Below are 16,270 nucleotides of genomic sequence, written 5' to 3' on the forward strand. Positions count from 1 at the left end.
CACACCAGATGTACTACAAAAAAGAAAATGGAGTTGACATCGAGCAATGATGAGTCAGTGCTGATGTTTAAGAAGAAGTTAAAGAAATGGAGATTCTGAGTTCATCCAATTCTCAACAGAAGGCAGCAGCAGGGAGAGTTTCATGGTTTGATCCAGTAGTTGAAGTTGTGTCATGACTGCTTTCATGCAGATTTCAGGATGTCGGTGATGATTACGACAGTTAGGACATCTGAGGAAGCAGAGAAATTATTTCAGAGAGGTGAGTGACCAAGGGGCATCGCCTAGAATCAGTATTGTGTCTAGAATGAATGAATGTTTACAATGTTTTGATAGTATCGTCACTAAATGACCCTGTGATTGGTCAGATCTGTTTATCTGCATAATTTTTTTTTTAAAACAAGATTAAATCTGAAAAATAAATGTTGCAAAGTCATCCTGTGAAATTACGCAGTGTGAACGGCTGCATTAAGAACAGGTGAGTCGAGAAATATTTTTAATGCACAAAATGCATTCACACCAATTTTACGCGTCTGGGCCCTGTTTCAGAAAGCCGGTTTAGTGCAAACTCTGAGTAACTATACCCTGAGTTAACGAAAACTCTGGGTTTTCGGTTTCACAAAGCGAGTTTAGATTAATTCTGAGTGAGTTACTATGACGACACACTCCGTGAAGCTAACCTGCCCCCTAGCAGGTTTACTTCAACTAACCCTGACGTTCTCCGCCTCTTTGTCGGAAACCTGACTGTAGGAAGTGTCAGACATGGCGTGTCCCTTCCTTGAAGAGCCAGTAGATGTTGAAGCCCAAATTCTCCGCAGAGCTCTCCGGAGAGTGATTAGAGCGCGTTTGGACATTTTATCATTTCCTGATGATTTCCTGTGTGAACGTTACCGTTTTTCAGCACAATCTACAATTTATTTGAATAACATCCTCAGGCCTAATATTGCTCATGTGACACATCGCGGACATTCTCTCAGTTCATTACATATTATTTGTATTGCACTTCGGTTTTTTGCAAACGGGAGCTTTCTGTATAATATTGGTGACGCTGAGCACGTTTCCAAGGCTACCGTCTGTCGGGCAGTCAGGAATGTTACAGTTGCACTGAAACGTCTCCTGTACTCGTTTGTGGTGTTCCCCGGTCATAGACCCACAAGATTCATCAAAGAGGGATGCCACAAAATTGCAGGTATCAGGATGAACGAAACTTAATTCATGATGTGGTGATACTTGAACTACTACTTAAATTTTACATTTATTCTCACGGTTCCCAGGCGTGATTGGCTGTACAGATGGCACTCACATTCCAATCATTGCTCCTTCAGTAAATGAAGGAGACTATGTGAACAGGAAGTCTTTCCACAGCATTAATGTAGAGGTACATAGTTCCCTGTAGCATTTCAAACTAACAAATTATTTCATCATAGTAATGGATGCTAATTTGTGTTCTCTGCACTGTGAAGATCATATGTGATGCTGCCAACATTATCACAAATGTGGAAGCCAAGTGGCCAGGCTCTGTGAGTGGTGGTGGTGGAGGACCCCCACCTGTTTTTCGGGCCTCCGCTTTTTTTCTGTTGGCTATAACGGGTCACATTTGAGCATACAGAGTAAGCAAATATGTACTTGTAATGTGCTCAGATAATTTCAATAAGTGCTTACAGAAAGAAAATTAATGTAGCCTCTAACTGCAATTGATTTACATCGGACAAACAGACCAAGCACTATGGCTCATAATACAATTGCACCTTACCTGTTTGGACTATATTTTTATATTTCATTTTTACTTGCTGCCAGGAACATTTGGGGCCTGTTGGGTTGCACCTGCGCTCACATCACATCACAAAATAAAATGTATAAAATAAAAAATAAAATAAAATATAATAAAATAACGTGTTAAATGGGTGGAAATCCCTAGATCAATGTTTAAATTAACACTCACGCATTGACTCTGTCGGCTATGTTTTGCCATGCATGCTCCCTTTCTTTTGCAGCTGAGGCTGTGTTACTTTTTTTCTGCAAAATTTGCATGTTATCGGCATATACTGCCATCAGAATTTCGGCCTCAAGCGCTGTAAAATACATTGACCGCGCCTTCTTTCCCTCCGTCTCCATGGTGATTCGCTTAATCTGTGCTCCACTAATCAGGGCTTTATGTATCCTCGTGCGCGCGCTTAATTTGGGGTTAAAGCAACTCCGCGTTGATTGAACTAATTGTTATCAGCCTTTCTGAAACCGAATATTCCGAGTTGGACAGTTCGGGGTTACTCAACCCTGAGTATCGTTTTTCATTCTGAGTTTTCTAAACCGGCTTCCTGAAATAGGGCCCTGGTATGTAAAGGCCTTAACTTCACACTGAACCGTGTTCACAAGTCCTCTAAGTTGTGTTTGCATGGTAGGGATACAAATGTGAAAATGCTGCTGTATAAAAAAAGCAAAATAAAGGCAATTTATTGGAACAGTCTAGTTAAAACCTCAAAAAAGAAAATCAAGACAATGTTTGTACATATTCTTGTTGTTTGTATATATAGCTTGTATTCGTTTATGTCCTTTAGCTTTTTAAGTTTTTTGGTTAATAGAGTCACCAGATGAAATTGTGTTGTATCTTTCTACAATGACAAATGAAGCATCTTAAATATAAACCTTAAATGTGAGGAAACCACCAGTTCTGGATGGAGGGATTGCCTGAAGCCTCCCCAAGCTAATACCTACAACTGGCTGTCAGTTACTGAGAGCCCCTGCTTGCATTTGCTGCTCCGTAAGGCGATAACAACAAAGTGATCAGATATATAAGATCATGTATAAAAATTTCCCTCATTAAAATGATGATCAGGTTCAATATTTTCATTTCGTTTGGATTACTGGGTTCCTTTTTCTACTTTGAAAAGCTCTGTGATAATAACATGTACTGTACTTCCTGAGAATTCTCAGGAGGAATAACATCACACAGAGACTGCTGGTGTCCTTCTACAGAGCCACCATTGAGAGTGTTCTAACTTACTGCATATGCATCTGGTACACTAGCTGCACAGGGGCTCAGAGGAAAGCACTCCAAGGGATCATTAACACCGCCCAAAAGATCACTGGCTGCCCTCTCCCCACACTGGAAGTTCTACACAACGCCCACTGTTTTAAAAAGGCCCAAAACATCATAAAAGACACCTCACATCCTGGCCACTCCCTGTTCGAACTGTTGCCCCCAGGCAGACGGTACAGGGCAATCAGAGCAAGGACTAATAGACTCAAACACAGCTGTTATCCAACTGCAATAACACATCTGAATACTACAAAAAAATGTCCATCACGCCACTCTTGTGTTAATCTATGCACGGTCTGAAGCATGTGTGTGGGAATGTATGTGAATGTTTTACTGTTATATCTTATTAGTATTTTAAGTATTCTATCTATTTTATTTATTGAATTTTATTGTTTTATTTATATTTTGATATTGCTAGGGATGATGCAATGATCGGGGACCATTCTTAATTTCGTTGTTCTCATGACAATGACAATAAAGTTTCTGATTCTGATTCTGATGATGTTATGCAAGTAGGTCATATTTATGCAAAAATATAGAAAACTCCAGCTGGCTGACTTTTTTCTGCAGCTATACCATAAGCTGCTAGAATCAGCAACATATTCATCTGCAGGTGACTCTGAGAGGATTGTTAATCATGGAAGCAGCAGGAGTCATGGAGACAACTACCTGTATTATCAAACTCTAAATCGTCAAACAAGGAGACAAAAAACAAGAAAAAGTGGGAAAAATCATTAATAAACAAACCTGAGATGGTGCAGCAGGTGAGAATCAAGGATTATGGGTTCCAGCAGCTCAAACTTTGTGTGACTCAGTGTATGATAAAAAAAAGGGAAGCTGAGAACAAAGCAAGGCAAACATCATGATATCATGCAAAATGTGGTGGTGGTATTCTTTTTTTGTGTGTTCATCACTGGCTGAAAAATATTCATCACGCTCTGTTAAATCCATAGACAGCATCATTATTCCCACTAGTATAAACAAAACTCCAAGATGTGAAAGCTCTCAAAATGAAAGTGCTGATTGCACTGGAAGTTACTAATTTAAACCTTTTCACATTACGTCTTTCACACGCTCTCCTTTCACTAAGGTTCAAGAGTATAATAGAATACAAGGAGAGTGTATGTATTATAGAAAATATACAGTAGCTTGGCTTTTACCATTTTATGTCTCAGTTAGAAAATGAAGGACTTCTTGAATTAATAGTACCTCTGCAGAACTTTCAGAGAGAGGTTCATAGTGTTTCCTCACCGTGAAAAACAGATATTGGAAAATGGGTCAAATGGTATTTAGGACCATCCCATACTTGGGTCACTACAGCATTAGAATCAGACTGAGTGTGGAAATAGACCATAACATTGAAGAAAAAGCCAGAACAAACAAAATTGTGCCTTGAGTCATCGTTGAAAGTGAAAGGTTGCCACTGGCAATCAAAAACAGCCAGAGCTGGTCAGGCTAATCACTGCTGTGCTGCTCCTTTACAATATGAATCCCACAGTACATCCAGATGAGGCTGTCAGGCTTTTGTCACTTCTTCATTGTGTTTTCCTTTCATTTTCCTCAGTGATGGGTGTTGATGGTGTTTTCATTTCTGTGACCCGGCGTTTTCACTTGTCAGCTCAACTTTTTATCTATTTTCTTTTCTTTCGCGTGAAGCTGCTGGAAAATCTCTTTGTGCCCAAAGCACAATATGTATTTCCTTGCTCTCGACCTCAGCAGCTGTGACAGTGCACCATCGATTGACACTCGTGGGATGTGTTGTAGCTGAATGCTAATGAATTCCAGTATGCAAATTTCTTTAAAGCAAAGCAGTGCTGCTGCAATAAAACACCCTTGATTTTGGGAAAGTGCTGGCTGAACATCTCGCACAGCTTTTTCAAAGTTGACTTTAACAAACTGCAGTGGTGCAAATCTCAGTTAATTCTGTAATACTGAACTCTTTCCACGGTAGCTGTTTGACTGTAGATAAGTTGTCTTAAACCAAGGATCAAATCCCCATACATTTGTTCAGACTAATCAGCTGTTAGAAGTTAAAATATTTTTATATAGGGATATTTACATTATTTATATCAAGCATAAATCAAAGAAGGATAGTGTGAACTGCTGTATTCACTTTACCCTGCAGCAGACTGGCAAACTGTCTAAAGTGTGCAGTGTTTCTTGCCCTGTGACTGCTGGGAAAGGCTCCAGCCCTGCTGCAACCCTCATTGTGAGCAGAAGATGGATGGTGGGTGGATTCTGATGACAGCTAGGTGTTTTATTGGGTGTATCAAAACCTACATTCTGCCTGGTTCTGGATAGTATTTGATGTGCTCCTTCTGCTCCCTCAGGGGCTGAAGAGCTGTACATTCAGCAAATATAGAGACACAAAATACAGAAAAAAGCAAGTTATCAAAGTCCTTCATGTCTTGTAACTTGTTAGCTATCTTGGTAACAGCTCTGGGCAGTTATGGTTGCAGTTCATAAATAAATAAATGTTGATAGACACCATAAATTTCATTTCCGGAACATAAAAAAAGTTTTAAAAGTGAAAAATATGTGTTCATCACAGCAAATCAGATAAAATTTTGTGACTATTTCATAACTTTCATTAGACCGATGCACAAGGGGATCTTGATATTTTTATCAGGTTTCATACTTGTGGTATCAGTGTCATGTCAGTAAAGCAAAAGGTGGTCAAACCACCTATAATGATATTTTGAAATGTATACGTATTTTTTCAGTCATGTTATTAAACTGATATTCTTCCTCCACACCCCCAACTGATCATGGCAGAGTGCTGCCCCTCCTGAGCCTGGATCTGTCAAAGGTTTCTTCCTGCTCAAACGAAGGTTTTCCTTCCCACTGTTGCCAAGTCCTTACTCATAGGGGGTTTTCTAATTGTAGGCTTTTCTCTGTATTATTGTAGGGTTATAATATAAAGCTCCCTGAGGCACCTGTTGTTTTTATTTGGTGCTACATAAATAAAATTGAATGGAACATTATCATTTGTAATTAATTAATTAAATATTTTAAGTTTTTAATTTGAAATGAATGTAAAAGAGAAGTCTGTTCATAAGTGGTCTCAGGCTTTTGTACTCCACTGTATGTTAAAGAGATTTATCCTTCACACATATTGAACACTGTCCTTCGTAAAATGGTTGAACTACTTCCCTCGTTTTTACTGCCTTTTGATATCTGAGGAACTGAATTGTGTTGCAGGAGCTGACATTAATGCATCACACCAGCTGTCTGTGTTTCAGCATGCAGACAGGAGGTCAGTGTGAATATGAAGTCAGGAGAGACTGAAGAGGTCAGCGGGAGGGTTCTCTCTGACTTACAGCTTGAGATAAAACCAGTTCCTGAATACTAAACACAAGGTCTCATGAGAAAGTGGCATGATTTAATAGATGAAGGACAAACTGAGAACAATTGTGTTTGAGGTGACTGAACAAATCTAGAAAGGCAGCAAGACACACCCATACTTTCCTGGTAATTGAAGAAAATCACAAGAAACTGAGGCAGCACTACATCTCCATCACATATTAAGCTTTCAAACTTTCTGCTTCACTTTATCAAATAAGAGCACCTACACACTGATCACCAAAGCTGTGACAGAACTTAGTAGGCATAAGCTTAAGAAATGAATCAGGACTGAATGGATTCATGATCTCTAAGTCATTGAGAGAAAAGTTTTCCTTTTTAGCATGCACTATATTTCCTCAACTCCTGTCCCAAAACTATTTTGGAAGTTCTCATTCCCCGTTCTCAGATTTGACTCCATTGGTGATAAGGTACAGATTTTAGGAGTTCAAATATTTTATTTTTTTTAACTTACTTTTGAAGAGTGAAATGGTTAATCATGGCTGCACAGGAACAAGCTCTGAGCACAAGATGCATAGAGTTCGGGGTCTACCACACCAGGTGTAAAGATGCCCCTGAGACAGTCCAGCACATAACAGCAGTGGCAGTGCAGGGCATACATGGAACGCCATAAATAAGTGGTCGCCATTCTATACAGAAACATCTGTGCCGAGTATGGCCTTGAAATCCTGAGGTCAAAATGGGACCCTAGGATGGTCAAGAATGACTGAGCTAAGATCCTGTGGGACTTCCAGATACAGAAAGACAAAATGGTGAAGGCTAACCAGCCAAACATAGTGGTGGTAGACAAGCAGAGCCGGGCACCCGTAATGATAGACGTAGCAATACAGAATGACACAACATGAGGAGGAAAGAACATGAGAAGCTAGAGAAGTACCAATGGAGGGTGGAGGCAACAGTAACGCATTTCTTGAGCAGTCAGCTGAATGAGAAGAACAAAACCTGGGTAATGACCACCTTGCTGTTTTATTTGCACTGTATATGTTGCCACCGGGGTCGATTTTCTCGCGGTACAACCTTTCATTTCACTGTTTTGCAGATGACTTGCAGATCTTTAATAGCAGGGACCGACTCACTTCAGCTGTTATTACGCTACCTTGTTGACGTTAAATAGTGGATGTCTTTATATATTTTTTAAATTAAATGAAAACAAAACAGAAGTTGTCATTTTTGGGAACTTCGTTAATAAACACACTGACACCTCCGGGCCCCTTATCTCCCGATTGTAAGTCAAATGTTAAATCCTCAGTGTGTACCTTGATGGTTCCTTCAAACTGTGTAGGCAGGTGAACGTATTAGTCAAATCCAGCTTTTTTCATTTAAGATAGCTTGCCAAGGTTAAGCCATACCATCCAGCTAATGTCTTTGAACGTGTTATTCATCTGTTCATTACTCGCAGACTCGACTACTGCAATTCTCTGTACTTTGGTTTGGACCAGGCCTCTCTTCATCATCTCCAGTTGGTCCAAAATGCAGCTGCTCGTTTACTAACCGGCACTAAACGGAAGTCAGAGCTATGTCAAAACTATCCTTAACTATTCCACGGACTAAACTTAAGTCTCGTGGTGACAAAGCCTTCTCTATGGCAGGTCCAGACTCTGGAACAGTCTTCCTCTTAATATTAGATCTGCACAAACAATTGAACATTTTAAATTGTTACTGAAGACACATTTTTGCGGTTTGGCTTTTAACACACTTTGACCCAAACATTTTGGTTTTAACTGCTTTAGTTGTTGTTGACTCATTTTATTGACTTATTTGTTTTTCTATATTTCGGAAGGTCTGGATGGGCCTGGGCCCCCTTTCCCTGGCGGGTCGCGGAGTATGGGGGTGCCTACTGGGGTCAGCGGGGGAGCTGGCCCCAGGGAGGGGTCACTTGCCCCTCCCTTCCTTCCCTCCCCATCTCCAGCTGCCTCCCTCTTCCCGCTCCACCACAACCACCCACACATGCAGGGCCTTGGAGTAAAGGTGTGTCACCAGGGTGCAGGGGAGGCTACCCCCCCCCCCCCCCCCGTCCCCTTCTGGCTGCCTGTGTCTCAATTTTATCTCACAACTTAGACATTCACATTACTCACACTCTCATTACACATTCATATAGGATCTTGGGGGTGGGCACGCTACACGGAATCCAAAAGACCATCAGGGTGTACAACCTCACCCCTGGCGTCGTTGCCCACCTCTCAATTTTAAATACACGTAGACATTGAGGGCTAGCAGGAGGGGCTATGCGCTTACCTGCTGCTCTCTGGCAGGTAGCTCCATGCCCTCCTGGGTTTTAAATGCACCTTAGAACACACATGCATCAACACTACAATGAGCGGGTGGAGGGAGGTTTGGAGTCTTCTCTCATCCCCGTTCACTGCGGCCTGCTGGAGTGGGGGGCTAGGGCTAGGAGGAGGAGTTGGCCGTCCGACTGGGGTCTGGAATGTGGGGCCTCCCTGCTGCTGCGTACAGCGTCTCTTTATGTCTGTCTCCACGTTGGTTGAGTGTGGAGTAAGTGCATATGAGAGCATGAGGGTGGGAATGGATGTTTGTATCTGTGCGTGCCTGTATTTCTGTGTCTATATGTCAGGTTGGGTGTCAGACGCCACCTCTCTGGGGACATCTTAGGCCCTCCAAGGTTTGGAGGCCTATCTCCCCCCACCAACACTTCCCCTGCCGGTGGCGGACTCCCTCAGACATCGGTGCGTTGGTGGTTCTTTGTGTCCGGGGATGGGCGTCCAGGTACACACCGGCTCACTCCTTGGTGGCAGCTTATCGGGGCCTGGAGCCTGGGGCTCGCTCGGGCCACTTCGGAGGTGGGGTGCCCTCGGCCTCTCGGCCTGGGGCTCGGTCACTCAGGCACAGCTGGCTGCCGGCGGAGCTCACGGGCGCGTCACTGCAACTCCCCCTGGCTTCTGCTCCGCGGCTGCTGAGTGAGCCCTCATCTGGGACTCTCCTCAGCTCTTTCTGGGACAGTGGCGCGGCTGCCCCTCTGTTGGTCTTCCTTGGTTTCTTGTGTTCTGGGGGCCTCTGGATGTCTGGAGTTTTGATCTCCTCCATACCTGCTTCATGCCCTGGAGGACGGGGCTGTGGCCCCCCCACACCCTCTAGCAGATCATTACATGAAGGAACCTTTTAAAAACAAACGCGTCCATGCTCACAGGTGTACACACGGGTGCTCACACCCACAAACTACACCCTTTTTGGCTCCTACCTCAAAGCACACTGTGTGCTGTCGATCTTACGTGCTGCACAATAATGTTTAATATTTAGTATTTACTGTTACATTCCCATAGATCATCGTGATGTTGTTTATTCTATTACTCTCGTTTTTTTCTGCTTGTTTTCTTTTTTCTTTCTCAGCAGGTGATCCAGGTGATTGATATATGCATTTTTTTCCTCTGCTTATTCTGTTGGTTTTTGTTTTTTGCCCTTCTCCCCCGTCCCTCTTCTCAGCTGTTTCTCTTTCCCTCTTTCTTTCTCCCCTTCTTTCCCCCAGTCAAGTCTGTCCCGTATTCAGTAAGTGAAAATAAAATAAACAATAAAAGGTGAATCAAATGGACCATTATGGCAAGGCTGGGATGGTCAATTTGGTAAAGTAAATCCGTTGGGCATCTTTCTTTGCCTTTAGACAATAATTCTGATGGCAAAAGAGCCAAACGGGACAGGCAAAAAAATTGTTTGTAGCTGGATTAAAACTGTCATTTATTAAAATGTGTTGAAATAGTAAAAACGTTGAAATTCATATTAAAATGTAAAATAATAATGGCTAAAGCATTTGGAAAAAAAATGGAATTTGCATTATATATGGTTCATTTTTACAAGTGACCTTTTTTACTGAGAGCTGATTGTAAGAGGAAGTGAATGTGGTTGTGTTGTAGCAGGATTGAGAGAAGTTGCGACAGAAAATACAAGAAGTTTGTGCGAGTGTGCATGTATGAACTGGACTATCTGCCTGAGAGAGGCTGGGGACATTTCTGCTCCAAATCCACGGTGCAGCTGCTCCTTTTTGTTTTAGCATCAACAGTCTGCTCCGTCATGCAGATGTTTTGCATTCCTTCACACTTAACTGTTTCTGTATAGAAAACATGCCCTCCACCCTCTGAAAACACGGGACTACAGAGCCTATAGAAGCAGTATAACAACAACATTTAAATGAGTCTTGTTTTTGACATTGAAAAGACATCCACAACGACCACATTTGGATTATAAATAGCTCGTACATGGAGGTCCTACAGACATCAACACTGGACATTCAGTAGAAGTAGAAAAAAAGAAGCACCATGGCGTTACAAAACAACCCTTTCAGTGGACCAAAACTGTCCCGAAATTACTAAATTGATTAAAATGTCACTCATACTGAGGCATTTCCAAGCCAGACAAGTAGGGCTGCTCGATTATGGCAAAAATGATAATCACCATTATTTTCACTGAAATTGAGATCTCGATTATTTGACGATATTTATTTAACCCTTTAAGACCTACCATAGAACCAAGTCCGCCAGAGCTTATATTATTTTTTTTTTACATATTGTAGTGCCATTTTTGGGAGCATTTCAAGTTGCTATACATCAATACAACTGTTATAGCCCATATTTTAATAATATGTATGCATTAAGTCCATAGTAATTACATTAATTGCAAAAAAGTGCAATAAACTACAAAAAAATTGAAAATCGTTTTTGCTTTTTTTTACATATATTTCTACTTGGGGAAATTTAAGAGGCTTATCCCTCAAAACTTTAAATACAAAAAAGTTGCAAAAAATAGTTTACAACAACAGGAAATTTATTTTGAGTGTCTTCACAGTTTTATTTTGGAGATACAGCAATTTTTATATACTGCAGGAAAAACAAATCCTATGATGCAAATTTGCAAAGAAAACAGCATGTGCATCAAAATAAACTATTTCCAGCAGTGCAATTTGAGTTCTAAGCATCCCAGAAACTATTCAGAAAAGTCAAACATGACTTATAAAAACACCAGTATAGGCTTTTAAGGCCTACAAGTAAAAAACTACATTTTCCGTGAAAATGATGTCACTTCCGGTTTCGGACAGGAAATGGCGGACATGCGATAGTTCGAGTTGACATCTTTTTCAATGTGGGAAGTGTTATGAACAGATGATCGGATCGGCAAAGCGTGTTTCTGGAATATTATGTTTTTGTTGCTGTAAGCGCTTTTTATGCAATTTTTGCAAAGCTTTATGTGGAAGGAAACCGTGACCGAGGACAAGCTGATAGCATAAGATGTAAGTACAACTCCTCCGGTTTCATATGCAAAACAAATTATTGCGCTAGCTTACACGGTTCCGGTTCTACAGGGATTTAAAGGGTTAACAATAAAAATTTATTGAATAATGACTTTAAAAAATAATATAAAATAGTGTGCAAATACTGATAACAGTGCAAATGTTTTCAATATAAAAAATAAATAAAAAATGTAAACATCTATGTTTAGTGAACTTTGCAGTGTTGCTCTGTGGTGCAGCTATGACACCATAGCAAAGTTTACGCACTATGTCTACTTGATCCACGTCTGACTCCGCAAACCCATAATGTTTCCACACCACTGAAGTTTTTTTTACCTCTCTTTTCAGCCAACGGCAGTCACTCTCCTCTCCAAATAACTTCTGCTTAGCTTTCCGAGCTTCCCTCGGGTCCTCTTAATTGTTGTGAGGTGTGTTCAAATGCAGAGAGGTGCGCTCGATTTGTCACACGGAGCAGCGTGAGAGTAAAGCACGAGGGAGGGGCTAATAATCGGCTCAGTCATTTTTAATAATCGTTGAAAGCCCAGATCGTAATCGTGATTAAAATTCGATTAATTGAGCAGCCCTACAGACAAGAGATTTAAACTCCTGTGTGCGCTTCCACTTGGTTAAATATATCACACACACAAAAACCCCTCCTAGGATGCATGCAGGACATAGCTTCGACAGATGCTTAACCTACCTCAAGAGACTCCTTACAATGTGTATGACTGTGTGTCTACACTGAAGCCCTTCTGAAAGACTGAACTCATCTTATCTTTAAAGCTGACCACAGGAAGCTCATTTTTGTTCTTCAAGACTTATTTTATCAATCACTACCCGCATCAACTTACTTACTGCTCAGCTCTCTCTTTACCATAACATCACTGTAGAGCAGGGGTGTCAAACTCATTTTACATTCCAGACCAGTGAAACTCCTGTCAGTGTAAAGAAGTTACATATTTAACTGTTTTTGTACAGCATAATGAAAAACTGTTGTGACAAAGAAATCCGTCAGTACAACTCTTTGGACTAAATTATAAGTATAATATATATATATATATATACACATTTATAATAATTATATTAGGACTGCAGTAGAAAAAAAATGAAATTTCTATAGTAGAAAGTAAAAATCAGAAACTTTTCTGTCATTTGCTTAGTTATTTTGTGTAGTATGAACGACCATAAAGGAGGTTTTTATTAGTATGTAAAGCTGTAAAACGAATGAAATTTTTTTCCAAATTTTGTACTTGCGCTTGTTTGTGGTGAGCAGCAGATCAAACAAGTTAATAATAATAATAATTGTTATTATTATATCAGTGTTATTTCAGTATTTAGTGTTTTCATAAAAGCCTTATTTTTGTGCACTTACTAGGGAGAACATACATCAGGTTTAAGGCCTGGACAAGTTAGAAACCTTTTGTCCTCCACAATGGAAAATGGCTGAAAATAAAAACAGATATCACTTTAGCCAGCTCCTAATTTTATAATTTGGTATCCAGTCTGTTTTTGCATGTGATTGGCCGCATAGTGTGCCCATCAAAATAAAGTCCCACCCCTGCCTGCATGGATTCTCGGAAGGACTGAAGATTTGACTCCAACATACCAATGGGCCATTAATTATTGATGTATGAAATTATCTCATAGTCTGGATATAATTGTATCATGGGCAGTGGGCCATAAGTTTGACACCCCTGCCGTAGAGATTGTAAAAATTCATCCGTCAATCTCCTGCTCCAGTCTGCCCCAAGTACAGTTCAAAAGATTTCTGTCAAAACACCATAAAGTATCCAGCAGCCTCACCTGGAGCATGATTCCTAGGCCGTTGCACTGCATAGTTTCACAAAATAAATTTAAAAAGAAAATCTGATTTAGTTTTTTCTCTTTCCTTCTGTTAATCATGAGTATTCAGGAAACACAGCTTTATGATAAAGACAGCATGTTTACAGTTTTCAAAACAAGAGCAGTGACAAATGATCTGTCCCTATACTGATGAACTAGCTCCTTGAATATGTGTTTTTTCAACATAATTTCCAGTGGATGTGTTTGGAAGCTACATACAGCAGACATACAGTGATTAGTCCTGTGTCAAACACTTGCAATTTAGTATTTTGTCCCTTCTTTTGCTCTGTATTTGAAGTTCAAGCTTCTCGTGTTCAAAGTTCACTGTGCACTCTCTCGGTGTTAATGTAATTGCACAAATAACAGCTCTGATCACTGTAATCAGTAAACAGTGATCTGTCAGTGCAGCCACAACAAAGACGTGGTAGCAACTCTACAATGAGAGCTGCGAGCTTCTGTGATTAACGTTTTCCACCCACAATGACCTTAATGTACACGTTCAACAGCAGAGTGGAACTTTATGGTAGCACGCACTGAAACCTGAGGCAAAAACAATAAATCTGTGAAATTAAGTGAAAATATTTCAAATTAGGATCAGGAGAGTAACTCAATGAATGGCCTTGCAGTCTATATAGACCAGAGCCGACATGCATGTGTGGTTTCATCTTGTCGCACTAAAGAGTTCCCCTCTAAGACAACATGCACAAAATTTTAAATGATCCTAAACTCAGCAATACTCTGTGACTGTTAATCAGGTGTGTGAGAGAAAGGAAGTTGATTCACCGGCTAATTCACACACTAATCATCGGATGAACTGGACTTCTTTTCCCTTTTGCTTCCACACCTTTGTTCTAGTCTCTGAGACGTTCTGACAGCACATAATCTGCTCCTTTGATTACATTATACTGCCTTGATAAAAGGCCGAGTCATTTGTCTGTCAAGGAGCTGTCTCATCTAATCACATCAGTTTCCTCTGGCTTTGTTGAGTGTAGACAAACGAGCCAAAAGACAATTTCAAAGTCGCTTAAGTCTAAAGATGCTCAAAAACATATCTTTATTACTCTGGTGTTCAAAAGAACCGGGGACTCGATGACTCAGAAGTGACCACAGCAATGCTCGTTATTCTGAGTGCAACCAAAGCATACGTGGGCTACTAAATGCCCATTATCAAACCAATCTTTCAATAAGCCTGAACATAGAAAATGTTGCCTTTTTACCTCCCCCCTCCCTCCAGCACTACAAAAAAAAATTGTCTAAACACAGCCAAAGTCCTACCTTTGTTAAAAAAAATCTTCAAATTTGCCATTAAAATTCTGTGACTTTTATTTGAGGTTGACAGAAACAGTACTCGCTCTCTTTCTAGCAACAATACCTGCAGCATGCAGGGACATGTCTACATTCATTTAAAGCCTTCAGTTATTAATTAATGTATATGCTTAGATTATCATTACAGAGTTTAAATATATTGATGCATTTTATTCTCTTGTCAAAGATAAGCTCTAGGTCCATATAATAGCTTAAAGCTGACTTTTTCTTTTTGGGCTGGTCAAAATATGCAAAGTGCCCCACAACCACCATTTCCATTGTTTGATTGTTGGAGTTTTTTCTGTATTATTTTAACATCGTCGACTTACAATATAAAGTGCCGTGAGGTAACTCGTGTAGTGATTTGGCGGCATATGAATTTTATTGAAGTTTCCAACTACAGTAAAATTTTAAGTTCATATTCTATCCATGCAACTTCTTGTGCTTATCCAGTCCAGTCCAAAAAGTATGATACCGACTGGAGAGATGCCAGTCTATCACAGAAAAACACACAACCATTCATGCTCACATTCACACCTACTGCCAATTTAGAATCGGCGATTTACCCTATGCACGTTTTTGGACTGAGGAATCTGAGTTCATGTCCATGCTGACACAAGAAGAAGCAAACTCCACACAGCTGGACCGTGGACTTGAATCCAGGAGCGTCTTGCAGTGAAACAGTCCAAACTACTGCAGTACTGTAAGGCCCCATGTTTAGATATTGTTTAAAATCAGTCAGTAAGTGAAGCACACTGAAAAATTCTAGCAGTTTTAAGAAAACAAAAACAGGTTTACTAAAAATTTGTCATGTTCTTGTTACTTAAAGAAATATAACGTTAAACATACATCTGAAATGTATCTATCACGGTATACACATGATTATGTCATTTTTGATGTGCTGCTCAAAAACCTGCAGTTATATATGGACAGGTCTTTTGTGTGGGCTATAATCAAGGATTTTTTTAAAATATATTTTTGTTCTTTCTATGTGTGTCTGACGACTAACAACTGCATTTCCACTTAGCAACACGATGGGCTTTACAATCACCCATGGTAACGGCATCGACATGAGATGTGTGCGCACAGCCCTCATCCCTGCGTCCATGAGTCACACAGCTGCAGTGGCCATGTAACTTCTGTTCTCTTTCTAAAAAAACGGATTCACATACATTTACAGTATATAGACTTGTGTAATATGTGTAAGTTGGAGAGTGAGAAAAGAAAGAGCGTGAGATTAACATTTGTACCTGTAAACCAAAAATGTCGATAGTGATTGATATCAGGTAACCTGAAAGAAAAAGTCAGACAGTTATCGCAAGCTGACGATGGCCTCTGACAAAGGCCTGTGGTCCTTCTTGTTTGTTTGCATGTGTGCCTTTTTTGTTTCGTTGTTGACATCTGTGGCAACCTCATAGCACAGAAACTGTCCTTCTAAGAGTCTTTAATGGCTTGCTTTTAAGTTTTGTTGCCAGTAATTCTGCTGTCCTCGT

At 40.4% G+C, this 16,270-nt stretch overlaps 1 protein-coding gene across 1 annotated transcript in view; it reads right to left on the bottom strand.

The window, feature by feature from the left end:
* htr2aa (5-hydroxytryptamine (serotonin) receptor 2A, genome duplicate a) overlaps positions 1 to 16,270 on the bottom strand; it is a 108,449-nt gene that overhangs the window by 58,812 nt on the left and 33,367 nt on the right. The window lies entirely within an intron of this gene.

This window comes from Aulonocara sp. 'chitande type north' Nkhata Bay, linkage group LG16 (genome assembly GCF_057382095.1).
Source record: "Aulonocara sp. 'chitande type north' Nkhata Bay isolate Kocher_YH1m ecotype deep benthic linkage group LG16, A_spYH_male_GT1.1, whole genome shotgun sequence".
In the NCBI taxonomy this organism is placed as follows: Eukaryota; Metazoa; Chordata; class Actinopteri; order Cichliformes; family Cichlidae; genus Aulonocara; species Aulonocara sp. 'chitande type north' Nkhata Bay.